This window comes from Haematobia irritans, chromosome 1 (genome assembly GCF_050003625.1).
Source record: "Haematobia irritans isolate KBUSLIRL chromosome 1, ASM5000362v1, whole genome shotgun sequence".
Classification (NCBI taxonomy): domain Eukaryota; kingdom Metazoa; phylum Arthropoda; class Insecta; order Diptera; family Muscidae; genus Haematobia; species Haematobia irritans.
Genome location: NC_134397.1, coordinates 80,320,857 through 80,343,454, shown reverse-complemented (window position 1 = coordinate 80,343,454; position 22,598 = coordinate 80,320,857). Strand labels below are relative to the sequence as shown.

The window sequence follows — 22,598 nt, the reverse complement described above, 5'->3', positions numbered from 1 at the left end:
ATAATTTTGTACATCGCCAACATTGTATATAGGAAATAGAGGTGTGCACGTGACACGAAACTGTCGTGACACACGTGAATCACGTGAGTCGTGAACAAATTCTGAAGCAACTTTCGTGAATGGGACCAAAACAAATATGTCGTGCGTGAGCGTGCGTGTGAAATAAATTCGTTTCGTGAATGTGCGTGAATAAAATTTATGCAAAATTACATTGAAGAAAAAATCAAAATTTAATTCTTTCTGATATGTTAACTGAATTTTATTTAGCTGTTGAACTATATCCTATTTATTAATTTTGTTGCCTTTGCTCTTTGGTTGGAAAATGTCATGAGTCTCGTGAATTTGTCGTGAATCGTGCATATTTGTTGCAAATTTTATTATAACTTAATGGGGAATAGCCCAACGCAAATTTTCACAAAGTTTGTATTCCTTAAAATGGATTATTAAAGAATGACGAAATGACGATTTTAGCAGCTAAACTCGAACTTAATACCCACCTTAGTGTGTAAATATAACCATAGCGATAGGCGGTAGGCGAAACACGGCGAATAATTCCCTTTTTCACGTTTCCTAGCGTTTTTGTTGTCAATACAGCATGCTTTGACAATATTGAACAATGAAGTTGAATAAAAACATACAATGGCTTGTTATTTGTTGAGTTATTTCAAGAAAAAATAATCTACACGTGTCCAGGCAACAGCAATTCCTAGTGGTGAGTTAAAAAAATTGATAAGCGATGGCAACACTATACCAGTTTTCGCCAACTAGTTAGAATAAGTTTTAATTTAGCAACACGCCGCTAGCCGTCACGGTATTTCGTCACGGATTTTGGGCTTCCCATAAGAAATACACGTAAATAAGTGTTCGCCTACCGCCTATCGCTATGGTTATATTTACACACTTAACATAGAATCGGACAAACTATTTGTTACCTGTAGTGTCACAATTGATTGACTATGCAGTCAATTGTGATACACAACATATCATATTTCTGTTGCATTAAATTTTGTGAATTTTCTCAATGTAAGAATCAACATGTACATCGTGATTCTCGTTGTATGAACCCCTAAATAATGCATTTCCAATTATATGCCAATACATGGATACGTGATTTTCAATCAAATGGATATATAGGGTGGCTGATATGTAATGCAACAAAGTATATTTTATCTTTTTTAACTTTATTGTTAAAAAAAAGGAAATAACATCAAATTTTAGAATTACATTAGACTTGTTCGAGTTGACTACTTTTAGCATGAGACATGGCCTCAAACGGCCGACAAGGCAACAACACTTTGTAGCTCTGCGCCGTCTTCAGATCGACAAAAACCCTACCGATTGAGATCCCGGGATTTTTATAAAAAATTAAAAATATAAATGAAAACAAAGATATCTCTTTGAAATCTTTGGAAAATCTATATGAAAAAGACCGGCCGCATCAACCGTAAAATGATCTGCATCAAAATGGATTATTTCGATAAAGTAACTGCGAAAATTTCAATCTATTGCTTTCCAGTCTAAATTTTTTGCGCATCGGTGAGCTCTTGTACTTTCTGAAACTTGAATGGCTTTAGTCCAAACTCATTTTTCAAAATGTGTTGCATCCGATCTTGCGATATTTTCAAATCGCTAGCAATTTTCCTACACTGCGGCGTGGATAACGATAAATTTTTCGTATATTTTCTGATGTTGTTACCGTTTTTTCGTTCACTTTTTCGACGCCATGCAACACTGCTCTGCACTGCAGCAATGTTACCGTTGAAAATTTGGAAAAAGTCGCAAAAATGGTCGCACAAAAAGTCGCATATCGACAAAAAAAAAGGCGCACATGTTTCTGAAATCTTTTTAATATCCCTTTTTTACATAAATCATAACATAAAACAATAAAATATCCCTTACCTGCTTACTGCAACATAAAATTGTGTAAAACGTACACAAAAAAATAATATTTTCCCTTCGAACGAGATTTTAGACAACCGAAATTATAAAGTATTTTCTTTAAGTTAGTGAACACGAACTTATGATGTCCGTTTCCACGATTGCATCAGATCTTAATAAAGACATATTTGTAGTGTTAAAAGAATTCCATCACGAATAAAAATGCTTTAACCCATTACCGCCCTTTGTCCCCAAATGAGGACACCTGTTTAAAGTCAAACAACTATGAGCTACCCGTTATTTTTGTAATTTTAAATACACGTATGAAAGCTTTATACTGTATCGGATCTATAAACAAAGACACTTGGTCGAATTTGATAAACAAGTGTCATATTCAGTGCATTATATTCTTGTTATTATTCGGATAACTTTCGTAAAATACTTTCAATAGTTTTATGTGTACCAAGTTTTATGTGTCGCATATAATATCTCGATTGTAAGTATATAAAACTGTTAAGTTGGTGGTTTAAAAAAGTTCAAAATTGTACTACAAGGTAATGGAGATTTTTGGAGAATTTCATACTTAATCTGCCCAATGTCCCCACATGGGGACACCCTTTTTTCTACAAAGTGTTAGTTTTTTCATTTAAATCTTTTTATTTAGTCGTTATCGACTTAATAAAAACCCATAAAATTAAATTTTGTCGGCAGTTTCATTTTCGTTAATAAAAATAATAAATGAGCCGTCGCTCGAAAAAAACTGGCCGTAAGACGAGCGATTTAGAATTGATAGCAACCACACGTTTGTTGCAATACATGTCAGCCACACCGTATTATACCATGTATTTAACGTAATGTTTTGTTGATATTTCTATACCTTTTCTAGAAAAAGCTGGTTCAGGTGTTTAATGCAGAAACACGAATTTGGATAGGACAACATTAAATTATATTGCATTCAAATTACTAAAAGTTGAACCGTTGAAGTTTTGGCATGAACAATAGAATCGAGATCCAAGTATGCATTTTTTTTCATCCAAAGTTACCCAGCAAAAAAAGCGTCGCCAAAAAAGAAAAAAAATTAACATGGGCTTATTATAGTCTGAATTTGAATTTGCATCACTCGTTAAGGTGTTATTCGAATTCAGTGTTTTGGTTGTGAATTAAAAAAATTGTAATATTTTGCCAAATAAATAAATTTTTATAGTTGTTTTTCATGATTTTAATGAATTTAACGCTGAACAATTGGACCTCAAACATTTTCAAAACTTCGCAATTTTTATAGATTAGACTTTTTTTGACAAAATGTTAATAATATGTACCATGAAAGAACAACAAAAAAGTTAAAATTACCTATTAACAAGTATATACAGCAGTAAGTTCGGCCGGGCCGAATCGTAAATACCCACCACCATGAATCAAATATTAGGGTTTCCTTTCAGGGGGGTTTGAGGACAGATCAAGCAGAGCAGTTCACCCAGTACACTTCCCGAAGATAAATTGAAAGATTTTACCTATGAAGACTATATCAGATTCTGGATTTATAAGAACCATTTTTGTTTGAGTTTTAGAGGAATCATTAACATCTCTTGTAAGTGTGCAAGAAAATTATAAAATAACGTCTTGATTTGAAATCTTAAATCTTTAGATTTTCACCCGAGAAGAAAAATCTGGAAAGTTTACATTGAGTTTCAAGCAATTTTCATACCCTCAAGAAGTGAAATCGGTCTATATGGAGGCATTACCAAATTGACCGATAAAAACTTAATCCGATACACGTCTTTGTGAGCCTCAAATACCAGAATATTTACAATTTCAGGCAAATCGGATAAAAACTACGGTTTCTAGAAACCCAAGGAGTTAAATCGTTCTTATGGGGGCTATACTAAAATATGGACCGATACTCACCGTTTTCGGCACACGTCTTTATAGCCCGAAAATACCTCTAGATTTCCAATTTCAGGCAAATTGGATAAAAACTTTGGATTTTAGAAGCCCAAGAAGTAAAATCGGGAAACCGTCTATATGGGGGCTATACCAAAACATGGACCGATACTCACCATTTTCGGCACACCTCTTTATGGTCCTTAAATACCTCTAGATTTCCAATTACAGGCAAATTGGATAAAAACTACGGTTTTTATGAGCCCAAGACCCCAAATCGGGAGGTCGGTTTATATGTGACTATACCAAAACATGGACCGATGCTCACCATTTTTGGCACACCTCTTTATGATTCTAAAATGCCAAGAAGTAAAATCGGGAGATCGGTCAATATGGGGGCTATACCAAAACATGGGCCGATACCCACAATTTTTGGCGCACCTCTTTGTGGTCCGAAAATACCTCAAGATTTCAGGCAAATTGGATAAAAACTACGGTTTCTATAAGCCCAAGAAGTAAAATCGGGAGATCGGTCTATATGGGGGCTATAACAAAACATGGACCGATACTCACCATTTTTGGCACACATCTTTATGGTCCGAAAATACCTCTAGATATCAGGCAAATTGGATAAAAACTACGGTTTCCCAAATCGAGAGGTTGGTTTATATGGGGACTATATCAAAACATGGACCGACAGACGGACATGGTTATATCATCTTAGAATATATATATATATATATATATATATATATATATATATATATATATATATATATATATATATATATATATATATATATATATATATATATATATATATATATATATATATATATATATATATATATATATATATATATATATATATATATATATATATATATATATATATATATATATATATTCTAAGTTGATATAACCATGACCGTCTGTTGTAATCACGCTACAGTCTTCAATAATGAAGCAATCGAGCTGAAATTTTGCACAAACTCGTCTTTTGTCTGCAGGCAGATCAAGTTCGAAGATGGGCTATATCGGTCCATGTTTTGATATAGTCCCCATATAAACCAACCTCTCGATTTGGGAAACCGTAGTTTTTATCCAATTTGCTTGAAATCTAGAGGTGGGATAGTCCACCGCTGAAAAACTTTTTGGTGTTCGGTCGAAGCAGGAATCGAACCCACGACCTTGTGTATGCAAGGCGGGCATGCTAACCATTGTCCCACGGAAGCGCCTTTAAAGTTGTGTCTTTGGAACAACTTGCAAATTTGTTTGCTGGGTAAATGCTATGTTCAGTTTCCAAAATAAAAACCAACTTATTTTCACGGTTACTTTTGTAATCAATTAATTTAGAAATATAAAATGTTTCGCAATCAATACATTGGATCTTTTCCATCCATAATTTGACAAGACTAGATAAAAATGTAATCGTCTTCATAAATATTTTTTTATTTATATTTCTGCCCTTTTAATTTAGTGTTTTGGTGAACAAACGGAACATAATACTCACCTTAAAATTGAAACATCCCGCGATGCGAGCATCTTAAACAAAAATATTTCGTTTACATCAACATGGCCGTAGCCAGGTATTCGGCCAGGTGTGGGCACGGTTTATATTAAAAAAAAGAATATAAACAATTTTTATAAAAAAGCTACTTTAATATTTTTGGTGGAATTATACTGTTTTTTTTTGTTTCTTTTTTTTTAATATAAGCTTCTCTTGTCAGAAGCACGCACATAGCCATTGAAATAAAAATTAATGCCCTGTTCCTGTATATCGAACGAAAACTCAATCGAAAGAAATGCAGTCACACGAATTCGAATGAATTTGGGTTTCTCTATTTTTGTATGAGAATACATTCAATATCAAATATCACTATTTTCACATTTTTGGCCTGAGAGTTCATTGAAATGTTAACAATGTTTTTATTTTTTTTCTTGTTTTTTTCTTGACACATATTGTATATGTTCGTTTATTACTCGACAACAAAATATCAATTGGCTTGCCTTTTGACATAGTGGAACCAAAATCAATTTTCTTTCGTTTGGAATACGAAAGAAAGCTTTAGTTCGATATACAGGAACAGGGCATAAAAACTGAATTATTTGTTCCTGTTAACCTATCTCGTCTGTCCGCAATTTGTTCCTGCCACTACCGTTTCATTAATTTCTTCTATTTACTGTTTCCTGATTGCGGTCTCATCGATTCCTGTAATCTGATCGCTTCCATTGTTCCTGTCATCGCCTTACATTTTATGTTCCTGTTTGTGAATATCCCTTTATTATGCCAACGCACACCATTTTTTTCTTCTCAACTTCTTTTTTTCTGGTTGTAATAGTCAATTTTTATACTCTAAAGAAGTTGAATTTATTTTGATCATATAAATCAGGCTTTTTATGTCCTTAGCTGGTCCGTAATTATTTTAACTCTAACTTAATTATATAAACTTTTTGTATTCATGAATTTGCCCTCGAATTGGCTTACCACACGCAAAAAAATAATTCTTTCCTCCCAAACGAAATTTTAGACAAACAAAGTTCGTTTCTCATTTGCTTTTCGCTGTAAGGAAGTGTATTTGGAAGAAAAGTATATACTTTTTGTGATAAACGTTTATTCTTTTCCAGGATGAAAAAACAATTTCATAAAGACTAGCTCAAAAAAAATATTATTTTCTTGCTAATTGCATTGTCCCTCACATCTTTCTCACATCCACGAGGATTTTTAGTTCTTAACACCTTTTCCTGTAATACCAACAATGTAGAAGAAATTATACGATTTTATAAATTTTTAAAATTTATTTTTACCTTTCGCCTGGACGGAGAATCGAACCGCGGACCATGCACATTGTAAGCCAACACACTAACCACTGAGCTATGTACCTGTTATGGTCATCAATAGATAAATATCCATATAAGTTATATTTATATAGCATAGCTTGCGGCGCCCACGAACCAAATAAACAAAGTTTATTTAACAGAAACAAACATTTAGTTTGGCACCGTGGAGCAGTGGTAGCTACGTCCGACTCTCATGCCAAGGGTCGTGGGTTCGATCCCTGCTTCGGCCAAAGTTTTTTTTTTTTGCTTTTGTTTTTTTATATATATTCCAGATATATTCGGAAGATTCCGAAAAAATTTTCAACATTACATTGTGGTATATTAAATTTTGAACTGTAAAATGTGTCTTATTAAAGACCTAAAGTCAGAAAAGAACAGTGTTTGATATAAACGAAATGGTCTGTGTTGTTATTTCAAAAATAACTTTTTTTATTGAAAAAATAAAAATTTTGAAACAAACGAATTTTTTTGGTGATAAAAGTTTAAAATTTTCGAAGCAATTCAAAAAACTCTAACAAAAGAAAAACGTTTTCGGTACACGTTTTCCAAACGTTTTTTTTCTTTGCGTGCATAGCTGAATAAATAAATAAAATAAATAAATACTCAACCCAATTTAATTTATTTGCAATACTATTTAATCTTGAATCTATCATTGTAGAACGTTAGCAAGTATTAAATCTACGCAAGCTGCTGAAAGATTTTTCAATTGTTGCGTTAGTACACACAAAAAATTTTTTTTTTGATTTCAATCACGAAAATCGCGGATTCAATCATTTTTTTAATTGAAATGTCTTCAATCACGAAAATGATAGTATCAATCACCCATTTTGATTGAAAACCAACACGATTTTTAATTAAAAATTTAATTGACTTTTGTCACGGAATCAATTAATTGTGTGATTGAATCAATTAACAACGTGATTGATTTTTAACATAAAATTCAATCACAGTTTTAATTGAATCAATTAAAATTTTAATTAATTTCGCGACAAAAATCAGTCAACTATTTGATTCATTCAATTAAATAATTAATTGAAATTGGCTATAAATTTCGATCAAAAAATGTATATATTGCGACCCCAAAATCGTATTTAGTTTTTTTTTTCTTTTGAAATAAAAGAAAATATGTGTTTCTTATAAAACATATTTAATATTTTATTATTTTTTTAATTATGCAATAGACAAATAAATTTGTTTCTTGTCATTTGTGTTTTGTTCTAAAATAACTTACAGTTGTATTGTAAGTTATGTTAGAACAACTATCAATGACAACTATAGGGTGAAAAAATAAATTATATAAATCTTCCTTATAATAATAACCACACCCTCAAAAAAATCGCTTCTTTAACATATGTTCCAAACATATTTTGCAGGAAGCACATATATTATTGCATACTGCCGAAACATTAATATGTTTGTTTTATGTGAACGTATTATATGTTTGGAAGCATTTTGAGCCAAAAATATTATATGCTTGGAAGACTTTTTCCCAAACACGATTGTGCTCATTCCCTAACATACTCGTAATTTTCACTTCCACGAAATTTTTTAGTTATTGGCACCTTTCTCTGTAATACAAATAATGTTGAAGAAATTATTCACTTTTATAAATTTTTTAAATTTTACCTTTCGCCTGCACGGAGAATCGAACCGAGGACCATACAGTTTGTAAGCCAACACACTATCCACTGGGCTACGTAGCTGTTATAGTCACCAGTAGATAATTATCGTTTTAAGTTACATTTATATAGCATAGTTTGCAGCGCCCACGAGCCTATGCAAACATAACATTATTTAACAGAAACATACATTTGTTTGCCACGTGGAGCAGTGGTTAGCATGTCTGCCTTGCATGCAAAGGTTCGTGGGTTCAATCCCTGCTCCGACCGAACATTTTTTTTTGTTTTTTTTTTTTAATTTAACATTTATATTTATACTATAGTATTATTTTTTTTTAAATGAAACTTCAAAATGTGCGTTATTAAAGATTTATAGTCAGTAACAGTGCTTGCTATAAACGAAATTGACTGATTTTTGGATAAAATATTATTTTTTTTGCAAAAATAACAATCTTGTAATAAAAAACTGTTTTTGTACAAAACTTTAAAATTTGGAAGGAATTCAAAAACTAACAAAAGAAGAACGTGGAGTCGAGTATAAACATACATACATAATTTTATAATATAAACATAAATTTATTTAGGAGTGAACAGTTTTTTACTAGCATTTAACAGCATCGCTCTAAAATTCCTTTTATTTTTCTTTAATAATTCATTTTAAAGAAAATAAACTTTTTAAATTGTTTTAGCTGTAAAACTCGAACTTAATGCCCGCTTTTATATTTGATGGTGTCCGTCAACTTCTCGTGGACTACTTTTTAATAAAGAGGAACTAAAGTTTGTTTTTTTACATTTTACTGTGTAATTTTTCACTATTTCCTCCTTATTTCATTTTACTGTCCCAACTCTAAAAAGAGTATAGTGCCATTTCGTTATTTTCATGAAGACCCCTGATTTCTTTTAAAGAACCAAGAAAAAAATTGTGCCCATAATGGCAAAATGATAAACAAAACACATGTCCACACATACATAAAATGCTGCTCTCAAGGCGAAAACATAAGCTGTTTGTTTTTCAAATGTATATTCTCTTGGTTCAGAATGTATATTCTCTTTATTCAAATTAAATAATATTTAGACTTAAACATATCAAATTTTTGGCCTTATCATAAAACAGTTTTCCGAAACAACATACAAGCGGTTTCACAGAAATTGTTCTTTTTTGACTCTTTTGCTGTGTTATATTGATATCTTTCGTCAACTCTCCCGGTTTCCATCTCTATTTCTCTCTATACTCTCTCTGTCGCTTTGAATAAAATATCACAACATATGTATGTTTAGTCGAAATTTGTAAATTTATATATGTTTGTATTCACACATATGATTTTTATGAAACATTCATGCCCCAAACATAATATTTTCTAACATATTAACATAGATGTCCCAAACATTTAGTGTTAGTTTAGGAACATTACATGTTCGCACTTAAATATATTGTGGTTTAAAATCGTGCCCGAAACACATTTTGTTTATATCGGAACATATGAAAAACATATTTTTCTAACAGTGCATGTTAGCATGTTCCTTCTAATATGTAGATGCGCCTAGATTTCCAATAAATCAGCAGCCTGTAAGCGAAATTAGTTTTTCTGAAAGAAAACAGAATAATTCGAATTTAATTTTGTTCAATTAAAAGTTAATTTTGTTAAACATTACCTGCATAGAATATGAAGTTCAATTCTTAGTTCCAGGTTGCTGTTGTAGTCTTTTAGCATAAAAAGGTGTGTTAAGGAGCTCGGTAATTTAATTTTAGTAACAATTCCTTTCCAAAATTTCCACACATTAAAATCGTCTATTAAAATTTGAACCACTCAAAGACAAAAATAATGGGAAAGCAATGTAATATTTGGTATTATATTGATGATACTTTGCAAATTCTGGAAATAGAAAAAAATATAAATGGAAAATACATATTTTTATTATTTTCGGATATTTTTCATATTTTTAAATCCAAAAGAAAGAACTTTTTACCATTACATAATTCAGCTCATTAGTTTATATACCAAATATACTGCTCTCTACTTGGGTTCAAACTGAAAAAGGCAGGTAAAACAAAAATGCAATTTAATGCCAACGCTACTTCGCAACTTCAAGGTGAATCTTCCAACAAACCCATACCGCTCTTGGTTTTAAGAAAACTAGGAGTTAAAAAAATTTATAATTTTAAAAGATCAATACGGTACCCATTTTTTTATTGCAAACATATTATTATATATTTGATAAAATGATGAAGTTGATGGGATTGATTGGTCAATTTCACGAAATAAAATTGGTCACTAAAAGAAATGAATAGAAAATATATTACTTTAGTCCGTTTAATGTAAACAGGCTTCAATGGACAACGGTATTCACATTTCACAATTTCTTACCTTCAATAAACGTAGATTGTTTTCCATTTTTACAATACCACAAAACACAAACACAGGTAATTTCAAATGCGTTCTGTCACATATTTTTTTCAAACCTTTACCACGTGGCCGTTTGTTGTTGCACACTTTATTTATTTCAACCCTTTGCTATGATTTGTTGTTGCGTTCAAAATATTTATGCACACATTTTGAATGCAGCAGACAGAATGTCGCCAATCATGTTTTTCAATTTACGCGAAAAACAAAAACCCAACCGTTCGTTACGAGTTACTTCCACAGACTGATCTCTCCATCATACATTGTTGAATAAATACCCATTCTCTTGTTCTCTTTTCGCTCTTTCCATTGCTCAAAATTATTCAATTTCAATCACAAAGGTGATTGGATCAATCACATGTGTAATTGGAAACGGAAAAAATTTCAATCAGGTTTGTAATTGAAAATTATTTCCGAATTGATTAACAAATTGATTGAATCAATTAACATTTTAATTGGAAACGTAACAAATATCAATCATTTTTAATTGGTTTTTATTCGGATTTGATTAAATAATTAATTGAATCAATTAACATATTAATTGAATCCGTTTCCAAATTCAATTAAGTGCTTAATTGAAAAAATTTTGGTGATAATTTTTTGTGTGTACATGTTTGTGCCATGGAAATACTTAGAGCTCCTTGTTTGAAAGGAAAAACTGAAAAATATATTGCGGTGAGGCCAACGATTTCATGTCCTTAAACACGAATGTGAATTTAGCTAAGCATAGAAGACGCATTTCTCTGATATACAGTGTTTTTCCTTGTTGACGAACTCGTTTTGCCCTTATAGTTAAACGATTGAATCTAAAAAATTGTATCATTACATGAAAGACAGTTTTGTTTACCAACACCCATAGAAAAAATCATGAACGACGTACTCATTTCAAAAGGATCCGTTCATGATAGTGAATCAACCAACACATATGTTGTGTCAAACGGATAACAGACGGTGTCATTCTGACAACGATAAGATGACACCAAGCGTTGACAAAACAACCAGCGTTCGTGAACTGAGAACGTAATGGTTACGAATTTTTTATAAATAAGCTTAAGATCCTAGCAGTCAAAGCTTTGTAAATGTAAATTTAATTAATCGATAAAAAAAATAAATACATTTATAAAAAATCACTAGCGAGACTCGAACCTGGATTGCCTTAGCCCATTGCACCATCGACGGAGTTGCCATAACAACGTCGAACGAATATTTTAAGACTTTTCATGGCCACATGAAATCGTGAACGCCCGTGGACGAAACCGTGAACACTCCGTTTTAATTTTTTATAAACGTTTCATTTTGTTACCGTCCGTCCACGATTTTGGAGCGTAATTTTTTCTATTACTGTAAGGTCGACTTGGCTTTGATAAATTCTGTAACGTCGGTCAATTTCTAAATTAAGTCGAGTCTGAATTTGGAAATTTAAGTTGTTATTACGAAGTTTTAGAAGGACATTGATACCACATGAAGAAAATAGCTGAAGAATCTAATAAATTAAAATTTGTTTCCTAGACTCAAGTACATCAAACTCAAATTTAAAAGTGAATTGTGTCTTAAAGGTATTCTTATGTACTTCAATTCACCGTATTAGTGTAAATACAAAATAGTTGGAACAGGGCCTGCTTTCTTCAGTGCTTACACTAAAAAAAAAGCATACTCGGTTCCAAAGATTTTGTCTTTACTTTAAAAAATTTGGTATTGATTCCGAGCCAAAGAAGCGGAGAATACACACCCAGAAAAAAGTGACCCCTTCTTTAAGTTAAAATGAACTCATTGTGAAGAAAGTTGAACTTCGTATAGCGCCAAAGCCATTTTTATTTGTTTGAACGATGTGATTTTCGTAGAAATTAGGAATAATGTATTCCATATATTAGTTAACATTTTCCTATATTTATGTACCACTATACTACAGAATGAAAAAATTTAACTAATTTGAATTCATATATGGAATGATTTTATTGAAATTTTTTCATTCATTTGGACAAATCTTACACATTTGTGGTAAAACTTTTACTTCATAATTAGAACTGCTTACCTTCGTTTTTAAATACAATTTTATTTATTTCTATAAGAAACTTTATCTTCAATAAAAGACATGTTTTATTAATATATTGAATATATTTATTAAGAATCAACAGCATCGAATCTCTTTGAAATATTAGTTTATTATTCCACTATTTCCAATTTCCGTGTGATATTATCAACTGTAAAACGCACTTTTTCTTCTTCTTGTACTTTTCACTTTTAATAAGTTGCTGCCTAACGATTTTGTCCTCCTTTTACAATTTCAATACCTACAAATATAAAAAATCATAAAACATTTTTGTTCCAAAAGGTTAGCGTCACTGAATATTACCTGATAATTGAAGATTCCAAAATGAAGACAAATGAAAGGGTTGTTATTCTGCTGGTGTTTTCTTCCTTTATACACTATCACGAACATTGATAGATTTATTTTTAAAAACGAAAATTTTTCTCACTAATTTAATATAACAAATATTTTATATATTTTATTTGTTATTTATTATATTATTTTACCATATTATTTTTTAACAATCTCTCCGTATACCAAAACAACGCGATTCCAACTAGAAAAAACAACCGACGCGCAAACATATCGATTACACCCACGCGCAAACACATCGATTACGATGACAGGTATCGATTACAGGTAGACAATAGAAATTTAGGAAAATTTCCTATATTCTAACAAGTGTGTTTCCTTAAGTTTTGAAAGGATTGCATACTTCTTAGTACGAATGAACTAAAATATTTTTCTATGCCAAGTGTTGTTCGTATGTATGAAAAACTTTCTATTATAAAGGAAGTCGCAATTATCATTTTATAAGAAATTTTACTAATTTTGAGGAAACTTGGTTTTAGTTCGGTTTTTGTTTATTTTTACGAATGCTTTGTTATCGGTGAATAAAATTTTCTTTTTCAGTAGTAAATTCTTATACCCAGCGAAGAAAATAGTATGAGTAAAATTCCATGCCTTATTCTAGTTAATGAACTATTCCTAACTGCTTACAGTTTAGGATTTTTTTTACTGAAACGAGTAAATTTTATTATTTTTCACAAAAATTTACCTTGATGGAAATAAAATGGATAAACTATATTGATGAAAATTTTTTCCTTTAGTTTCGAAGGCACTTTTTTCTGGGTGCAAGTAAGGATACTTTTCAGACACAATTCTCTTTTAAATTTAGGTTTTGTGTACTTGCTTCTAGGAAGCAAATTTTAATTTTTCGCTTTCTCAGTATTTTTTCTTCATATGCTATCAAAGTCCTTTAAAAACGAGTTAACGGCAACTTTATTTTCCAAATTAGGACTCGACTTCCAGTAGAAATTATGCTATGTTAGATGTAAAAAACTTCTTTAAAATAAAGTTTTGAAAAACATTTCCTATATTTGAACGATTTTTTGCTTTGTAGTCAAGATGCAAAAAGACAACAAATTTAAAGACAATTTCATTAAATTTAAAGAATTTTTCTGAATTATTAAAGTCAAGTTGACCTTAGCTATAAATTTTTTCTTTCATGTTAAGATACCCATTTTTAAATCAAATCACTTAATTATAAGGACAATACGACTTCATCGAAAAGTTTATCGACTTTTGGGCAAGGAAAATAACTTTATTTTAGAGAAATGCGTCTTCTATGCTAAGCAAAATTTGTATTCGTATTTTAAAGACACGAAATCTTTGACCTCACGACAATATTCTTTTCAGTGTACATTAAGAAGCTGCAAGTTTGACAAGTCCAAATTTCTGCTTCCTGCTCAAATCGTTTTATAAAATAATAAAGTAAATACTTTTAGATTTCTTTTTAAATTCCGCCACGACTAGTAGTTTCAGCATTTTTGAAGGGTGGAGCAAAATAATGAAAACGCTGGAGAATTTTCTTCAGAAATTCGCAATCGTATTGTAAGGACATGAAATCTTTGGCCTCATGACAATATTGTTTTCAGTGCATGTCGTCTGAGTTAAGCGGTTTTGAGAATATCGCTTACAACCATGACCAAAAGTTTTCATTTACTCAGCAAAACAAGCGTCGCCAAAAAAAGTAATGAAAATGTTCTTTTTGGATCCGGAAATGGTGCAAAATTGACGTAGAAGCGATGAATTTAACATGGGCTTGTCAGAGGACGGAAGTTCTCCATTTCAACAGCCGTTGCACTGAATTTGCATCACTTCTTTAGGTGTGATCCACATTGAATGTTTTGTATGTAAATTAAAAAATTCTGCGATATTTTGTCAAATAAATAATTTTCATAATTTTTTATAATTTTTATTGGGTTCTAACGCTTGTCGGAAACGTCTGACCTCAAATATTTTCAAAAATTCACAATTTTTTCAGATTGGATTTAGCATTTTTTTCGACAAAATTTAAATGATTTGTACCATTTTATGAATTCTTACTCTGTTTACTTTAACAATTTTGGTATTGATTCCGAGCCAAAGAATTACAAGTAAGGATACGGAGATTACAAGTAAGGATACTTATACTCTTTTAAATTCGGGTTTTGTGTACTTCTTCTAGGAAGCAAATTTGAATTTGTCGTTTTTTCAGGGAAAAAAACGAAAACTTTATTTTCCAAATTCATACTCAACTTCCAGTAGAAATTATGCTATGTTTCAAGTAAAAAGCGTCTTTAAAATAAAGTGTTGAAAACCATGTCCTATATTTGAACGATTTTTTGCTTTGTAGCCAAGATGCAAAAAGACAACAAATTTAAAGACAATTTCATTAATTTTAAAGATTTTTTTTTTTGAATTATTAAAGTCAAGTTGAGCTTACCCCAAAAGATTTTTCTTTCATGTTATGATACCCATTTTTAAGTCAAATCACTTAATTATAAGGACAATACGACTTAATTAGAAAGTTTATCGACTTTTGGACAAGAACTTTATCACTTTTATTAGAGAAATGCGTATTCTAATGCTAAGCAAAATTTGTATTCGTATTTTAAGGACATAAAATCTTTGGCCTCACGACAATATTTTTTTCAGTGTGAGTAGTTCAAATAAAGAACATCATTGGGAGTGCCTCTTCTGGAAGTGCTTTTAAAGTCGTGCCTTTGGAAGAACTTCCAAATTTTTTTGCTGGGTAATTTTATTGTTGTTAGCTTTCTTCCTCGGTTTGGTCTTGAGACATTAATTGTGCAGATGATTTTTTCGATGTTAGTTCTTTTGAAAATATTTAAATTTTATGTTGGACAAAACAGGTTACATTTTTAGCGGTTTCCAACAATTGAATTAAAACTGAAATAAAGTGACTCATATAGATGGCGAATCACTTAAAAATGTAATTTGCATAAATGTTTTTAAAAATTGGTATAATTGTGAGATGACAGTAAACATACAGTAAGAAAAAATAAGTCTGCTAATAATGGTAGCAATTTATATACCATTCACCATTACTGTAGTACAGGGTATAATACACTGAAAAAAAGCATGCGCGGTTCCAAAGAAGTGAGGTTACATTTAAAACATAAGTCTCTTGTAAATTGGAGTTTTGCGTACTTGATTCTGGCAAAAAAAATATGTATTAGTATTTTCAACATGGAGAAAAATGTTTAAAAAAACGAATAAATTAAAATCCTTTAAAAATGTATTAACGACAACTTACATTTCTCAATTCAGACTCGACTTCAAGTAGAAATTATGATATTTTAAGTGAAAAACGTCTTCAAAATAAAATTCAAAGACGATTTCCTTAACTTTAAAGAATTTTTCAGAATTATTAAAGTCGAATAAAATATTCTTTCATGTCAAGACACCCAGTTCTAAGTCGAATCACTTAACTTAAGGACAAAGCGATGTCCGTCTGTCTGACTGTTCAGTTTTAGCTCAACTTCGGCTCAAAGGCAATCGCTATTGATTCGATTCAGATTTAGATATAGCTGCCATATATTTTTATCGCCGATCTGGTCCTAATTAACGTGTTTATCAATCGATCTTCCACAAAACGCCCAATTTATGACCACGCTGAAAAAAATATTGTCGTGAGGTCGAAGATTTCATGTCTTTAAAATACGAATGCAAATTTTGCTTAGTATAGAAGACGCATTTATCTAATATAACGTTTTTTTCCTAGTCCATAAGTCGATAAACTTTTCAATGAAGTCGTATTGTCCTTATAATTAAGTGATTTTACTTATCATAACATGAAAGAAATCATTTTTGGGCTAAGGTCAACTTGACTTTAATAATTCAGAAAAATTCTTTAAAATTAATGAAATTGTCTTTAAATTTGTTGTCTGTTTGCATCTTGACTACAAAGCAAAAAATTGTTCAAATATAGGACATGGTTTTCCGCACTTTATTTTAAAGATGCTTTTTACTGGAAACATAGCATAATTTCTACTGGAAGTTGAGTCTGAATTTGGAAAATAAAGTTGTCGTTAACTCGTTTTTAAAGGACTTTGATAGCATATGAAGAAAACAAGCTGAAAAAAAAACGAAAAATTAAAATTTTCTTCCGAGAAGCAAGCACACAAAACCAAAATTTAAAAGAGAATTGTGTCTTAAAAGTATTCTCCGTTTCTTTGGCTCGGAATCAATACCAAAATTTTTAAAGTAAAGATAAAATCTTTGGAAACGGGCATGCTTTTTTTCAGTGAAATAGGGAGTAAAATTATTATTATAGCTATGCGTGCCAAATTTTAATGCAATAGGTTCAGACTTAGATATAGCTCCCATATATATCTTTCGCCCGATATGCACTTACCTGGTTTGCTTCAAATTATACTCAAGGAGTACAATTGGAGGTGTTATTAAGTGTGCAAAATTTGGTTGAAATCGATTCAGATTAAGGTATAGATCCCATATATATCTTTCGTCCGATTTACACTTATATGACCACAGAGGCCAAAGATTCACTCTGATTTACGAGAAATTTAGCAAAGGGAAAGGGTGTCCAAAACCGACAACGGTTCATCGGATTTAATTACACAAACCTGAACCGGATAGTGAAAAAATAGGCATTTTCGGTTAATCGCTAAAATCGGTTTTTGATAATGGCTTACCCGGATTTTTAATTTCAATGAAATTTCTATCTATTTGGTCCTATGTGTCTTCCGAAAGTTTAACTTTTTGAAGTAATACAAAATAATCTCCAACTACACCACTCCCCACGATGATTTGATTTCGCAGTTTTCGAAAAGATGAAGAGATAAATTGTGTGTCTTGCACCCAAAAACAAAAATATTTAAATATTTTAGTCAAAAGAAATTCCGCTTTGTTGTTTTCTTTGAGAGCAAATAAACCCTAATTAATTGAAAGAGTACTGAAAAAAGCATGTCCGGTTCCAAAGATTTTGTCTTTACTTTAAAAATGTTGGTATTGATTCCGAGCCAAAGAAGCGGAGAATAAAAGTAAGGATACTTTTAAGACACAATTCTCTTTTAAATTTGGGTTTTGTGTACTTGCCCACAAAATTTTTCTTTCATGTTATGATATCCATTTTTATGTCAAATCACTTAATTATAAGGACAATACGACTTCATTAAAAAGTTTATCGACTTTTGGACAAGGAAAAAACTTTATATCAGAGAAATGCGTCTTCTATGCTAATCAAAATTTGCATTCGTATTTTAAAGACATGAAATCTTTGACCTCACGACAATATTTTTTTCAGTGTGCCTTGACGATTGTCTCAAATATCTTTTATTTTCTTTTAAAGTACATTTTTAAAGTGAACAGAAAATGTCGCTTGTCTAAAACTCCGCTCCTCAGAAAAAAATTCTTTCAGTAATACATACAATGCACTGAAGACGTATTTCGACACACTGAAAAAATATTGTCGTGAGGTCAAAGACTTCATATCTTTGAAATACGAATGCAAATTTTGCTTAGCAATAAAGTCGATAAACTTTTCAATGAAGTCGTATTGTCCTAATAATTAAGTGAGTTGACTTAAAAATGGGTATCATAACATGAAAGAAAACATTTTTGGGCTAGAGTCAACTTGGCTTCAATAATTTAGAAAAATTCTTTAAAATTAATGAAATTGTCTTTAAATATGTTGTCGTATTGCATCTACAAAGCAAAAAAAATATAGGACATGTATTTCAACACTTTATTTTAAAGAGGTTTTTTACTTGAAGCAATATAGCAATGTTTCTACTGGAAGTCGAGTCTGAATTTGCAAACTAAAGTTGTCGTTAACTCGTTTTTAAAGGACTTTGGTAGCATACGAAGAAAAAAAACTGAAAAAACGAAAAATTAATATTTGCTTCTTAGAAGCAAGTACACAAAATCCAAATTTAAAAAAGAATTGTGTCTTAGAAGATCGTTTCTCACTTGCTTTTCGCTGTAATGAAGTTTATTTGGAAGAAAAGTATATACTTTTTGTGATAAACGTTCATTCTTTTCCAGGATGTAAAAACAATTTCATAAACACTAAGCAAAAAACAATCTTTTCTGGCTAATTGCATTTTGCCTCACACCTTTCTCACTTCCACGAGGTTTTTTAGTTCTTAGCACCTTTTTCTGTAATACAAACAATGTAGGAGAAATTACTCGATATTATAAATTATTAAAATTTACCTTTCGCCTGGACGGCGAATCGAACCGCGGATCATACAATTTGTAAGCCAACATGCTATCCACTGGGCTACGTAGCTGTTATTGTCATCAACAGTCAAACAGTTATATTTATATAGCATCGTTTTCGGTCCCAATCAAACTTTATTTAATAGAAACATACATTTAGTTGGACACCGTGGAGCAATGATTAATACCTCCGCTTTGCATACCAAGGGTATCGTGGGTTCGATCCATGCTTCGACCGAAACCCAAAAACCCTTTTTCGGGAGGTTCAACCGTAATTCACAGTAGCTTCGGTAAATGCATCGAATTTGTTCTGTTAAGTGGTTAATACTTTCGCTGCAATTAGAAGATGCTGATGAGGAATATGCAAGTTCCGAAACGACGAATCTTAGTATTCCACAACATATTTATTTAGATAACAGTCCCTAGTAGGGAAACGTTAACTAATATATGGAATGCATTATACCTAATTTCTACGAAAATCACATCGTTCAAACAAATAAAAATGTCTTTGGCGCTATACGAAGTTCAACTTTCTTCACAATGAGTTCATTTTAACTTAAAGAAGGGGTCACTTTTTTCTGGGTGTACTTTCGCTGCAATTAGAAGATGCTGATGAAGAATATGCAAGTTCCGAAACGACGAATCTTAGTATTGCACAACATATTTATTTAGATAACCGTCCCTACTTTAAATTAAAATTGAAAAATAAATCGAAACTATATGCAAAATAATAATTCTTTCTTCCCAAACGAAATTTTAGACAAATATCGTTACTTATTTACTTTCTGCTGCAAGTAAGTTTGTTTGGAAGAAAAATGTATACTTCTTGTGATAAATGTTGATTCTTCTTTGATGTAAAACCAATTTCATAAATAAATAAAATCTGGAAATTTTACATTGAGTTTCAAACAATTTTCATGATCAATGGGCCTTCTATACCCTGAAATCGATCTATTTGGAGGCCTTACCAAATGGACCGATAAAAACTTTATCCGATACACGTTTTTGTGAGCCTAAAATACCAGAATATTTACAATTTTAGACCAATCGGATAAAAACTACGGTTTCTAGAAACCCAAGTTTAATCGGGATATCGGTCTATATGGGGGCTATACCAAAACATGGACCAATACTCATCGTTTTTGGCACACCTCTTTATGGTCCGAAAATACCTCTAGATTTCCAATTTCAGGCAAATTGGATAAAAGCCCAAGACCCCAAATCGGGAGGTCGGTTTATATGGGGACCATACCAAAACATGGACCGATACTCATCGTTTTTGGCACACCTTTTTATTGTCCGAAAATACCTCTAGATTTCCAATTTCAGGCAAATTGGATAAAACCTACAGTTTCTATAAGCCCAAGACCCCAAATCGGGAGGTCGGTTTATATGGGGACCATACCAAAACATGGACCGATACTCACCATTCTGAGCATACCTCTTTATGGTCCTAAAATATCTCGAGATTTCCAATTTCAGGAAAATTGGATAAAATCTACGGTTTCTATAAGCCCTAGACCCCAAATCGGGAAGTCGGTTTAAATGGGGACTATATCAAAACCTGGACCGATGTAGCCCATCTTCGAAGTTGACCTGCCTGCAGACAAAAGACAAAAGAGCAAAATTTCAGCACGATTGCCCCATTATTGAAGACTGTAGCGTGATTACAACAGACAGACGGACATGGTTATATCTTCTTAGTCGGAAAACGATATTTCGATGTGTTACAAACGGAATAACAACTTATTATACCCCCGTTGAGTTAGCAAGGCTAGGAACTACCTTACATATTCCAGGGAAACTAGAAACTGTTGGTATGTCTGTGGCTACCTGCAAGATCTTACTGCGTGAGAAGGCTGTCATGATGGCAAATGTTCGATGGGATAATTGCAAGGGTTGTAACGACACCAAGCAAATATGGCCCCATTTAAACTTGAACCGCACACTAGATATGCTAGTGTTCTCAAGACGTCAGTTATCACTCCTGATATCTGCTATAACGGGTCGCTACCTGATAGGCGATTTTGCAAAAAAGGAATCAATTAAACACCTCTTGTTGTGAGTGTCCTGCATTTTGTGTAATGCGAAAGCAAATTTTAGGGGCATAACATAAGCTTTAGATTACTGGCGGACCTGGAAAACGTTAACTTAAGCAGTCTGTTAATATTTCTGGAACAATCTGGTTGGTTCAACAAAAGAAAATAATAGAGAAGGTTCAGTGGTTAAAACTAGAAGTGCCCATATGTAATATGTACTTTTAGTTAAATGTATCACAATGGACTGAATAGTCTAAGTGAGTCTGAAACTTAATCGGGCTGCCACTTTAACCTAACCTAACCTATTATACCCCCGTTACCATTCTATGGTGGAGAGTATAAAAAGGTGCTAAGAACTAAAAAACCTCGTGGAAGTGAGAAAGATGTGAGGGAAAATGCAACTAACCAGAAAAGATTGTTTTTTTTTTGAGTTAGGCTTTATGGAATTGTTTTTACATCCTGGAAAAGTATATACTTTTCTTCCAAATAAACTTCCTTAAAGGAAAAAGCAAATGAGAAACGAACTTTGTTGGTCTAAAATTTCGTTTAGGAGGAAAGAATTTTTTTTTGCGTGTACTTTTAGTTAATGTGATTTCACAATGGATTGTTAATATAACCTAAAGGTAAGTACTATGTTCGCTTTTCGCGTTGAAATTTTCGTGGTTACTTTATTAAAACAATTCAATATGAAGCAGACAAATTAACTCAATTGATGCGTAGTCTCTTCACGCAAAGAAAAAAAACGTTTGGAAAACGTGTACCGAAAACGTTTTTCTTTTGTTAGAGTTTTTTGAATTGCTTCGAAAATTTTAAACTTTTATCACCAAAAAAATTCGTTTGTTTCAAAATTTTTATTTTTTCAATAAAAAAAGTTATTTATGAAATAACAACACAGACCATTTCGTTTATATCAAACACTGTTCTTTTCTGACTTTAGGTCTTTAATAAGACACATTTTACAGTTCAAAATTTAATATACCACAATGTAATGTTGAAAATTTTTTCGGAATCTTCCGAATATATCTGGAATATATATAAAAAAACAAAAGCAAAAAAAAAAAACTTTGGCCGAAGCAGGGATCGAACCCACGACCCTTGGCATGAGAGTCGGACGTAGCTACCACTGCTCCACGGTGCCAAACTAAATGTTTGTTTCTGTTAAATAAACTTTGTTTATTTGGTTCGTGGGCGCCGCAAGCTATGCTATATAAATATAACTTATATGGATATTTATCTATTGATGACCATAACAGGTACATAGCTCAGTGGTTAGTGTGTTGGCTTACAATGTGCATGGTCCGCGGTTCGATTCTCCGTCCAGGCGAAAGGTAAAAAAAAATTTTAAAAATTTATAAAATCGTATAATTTCTTCTACATTGTTGGT

At 31.7% G+C, this 22,598-nt stretch overlaps 1 protein-coding gene and 1 long non-coding RNA gene across 5 annotated transcripts in view; both read left to right on the top strand.

Moving 5' to 3' along the window:
- Nucleotides 1-22,598, top strand: part of LOC142221293 (uncharacterized) — a 278,541-nt gene that overhangs the window by 145,564 nt on the left and 110,379 nt on the right. The gene's annotated exons all lie outside the window — the stretch shown is intronic.
- NijC (Ninjurin C) overlaps nt 1-22,598 on the top strand; it is a 32,806-nt gene that overhangs the window by 8,341 nt on the left and 1,867 nt on the right. The gene's annotated exons all lie outside the window — the stretch shown is intronic.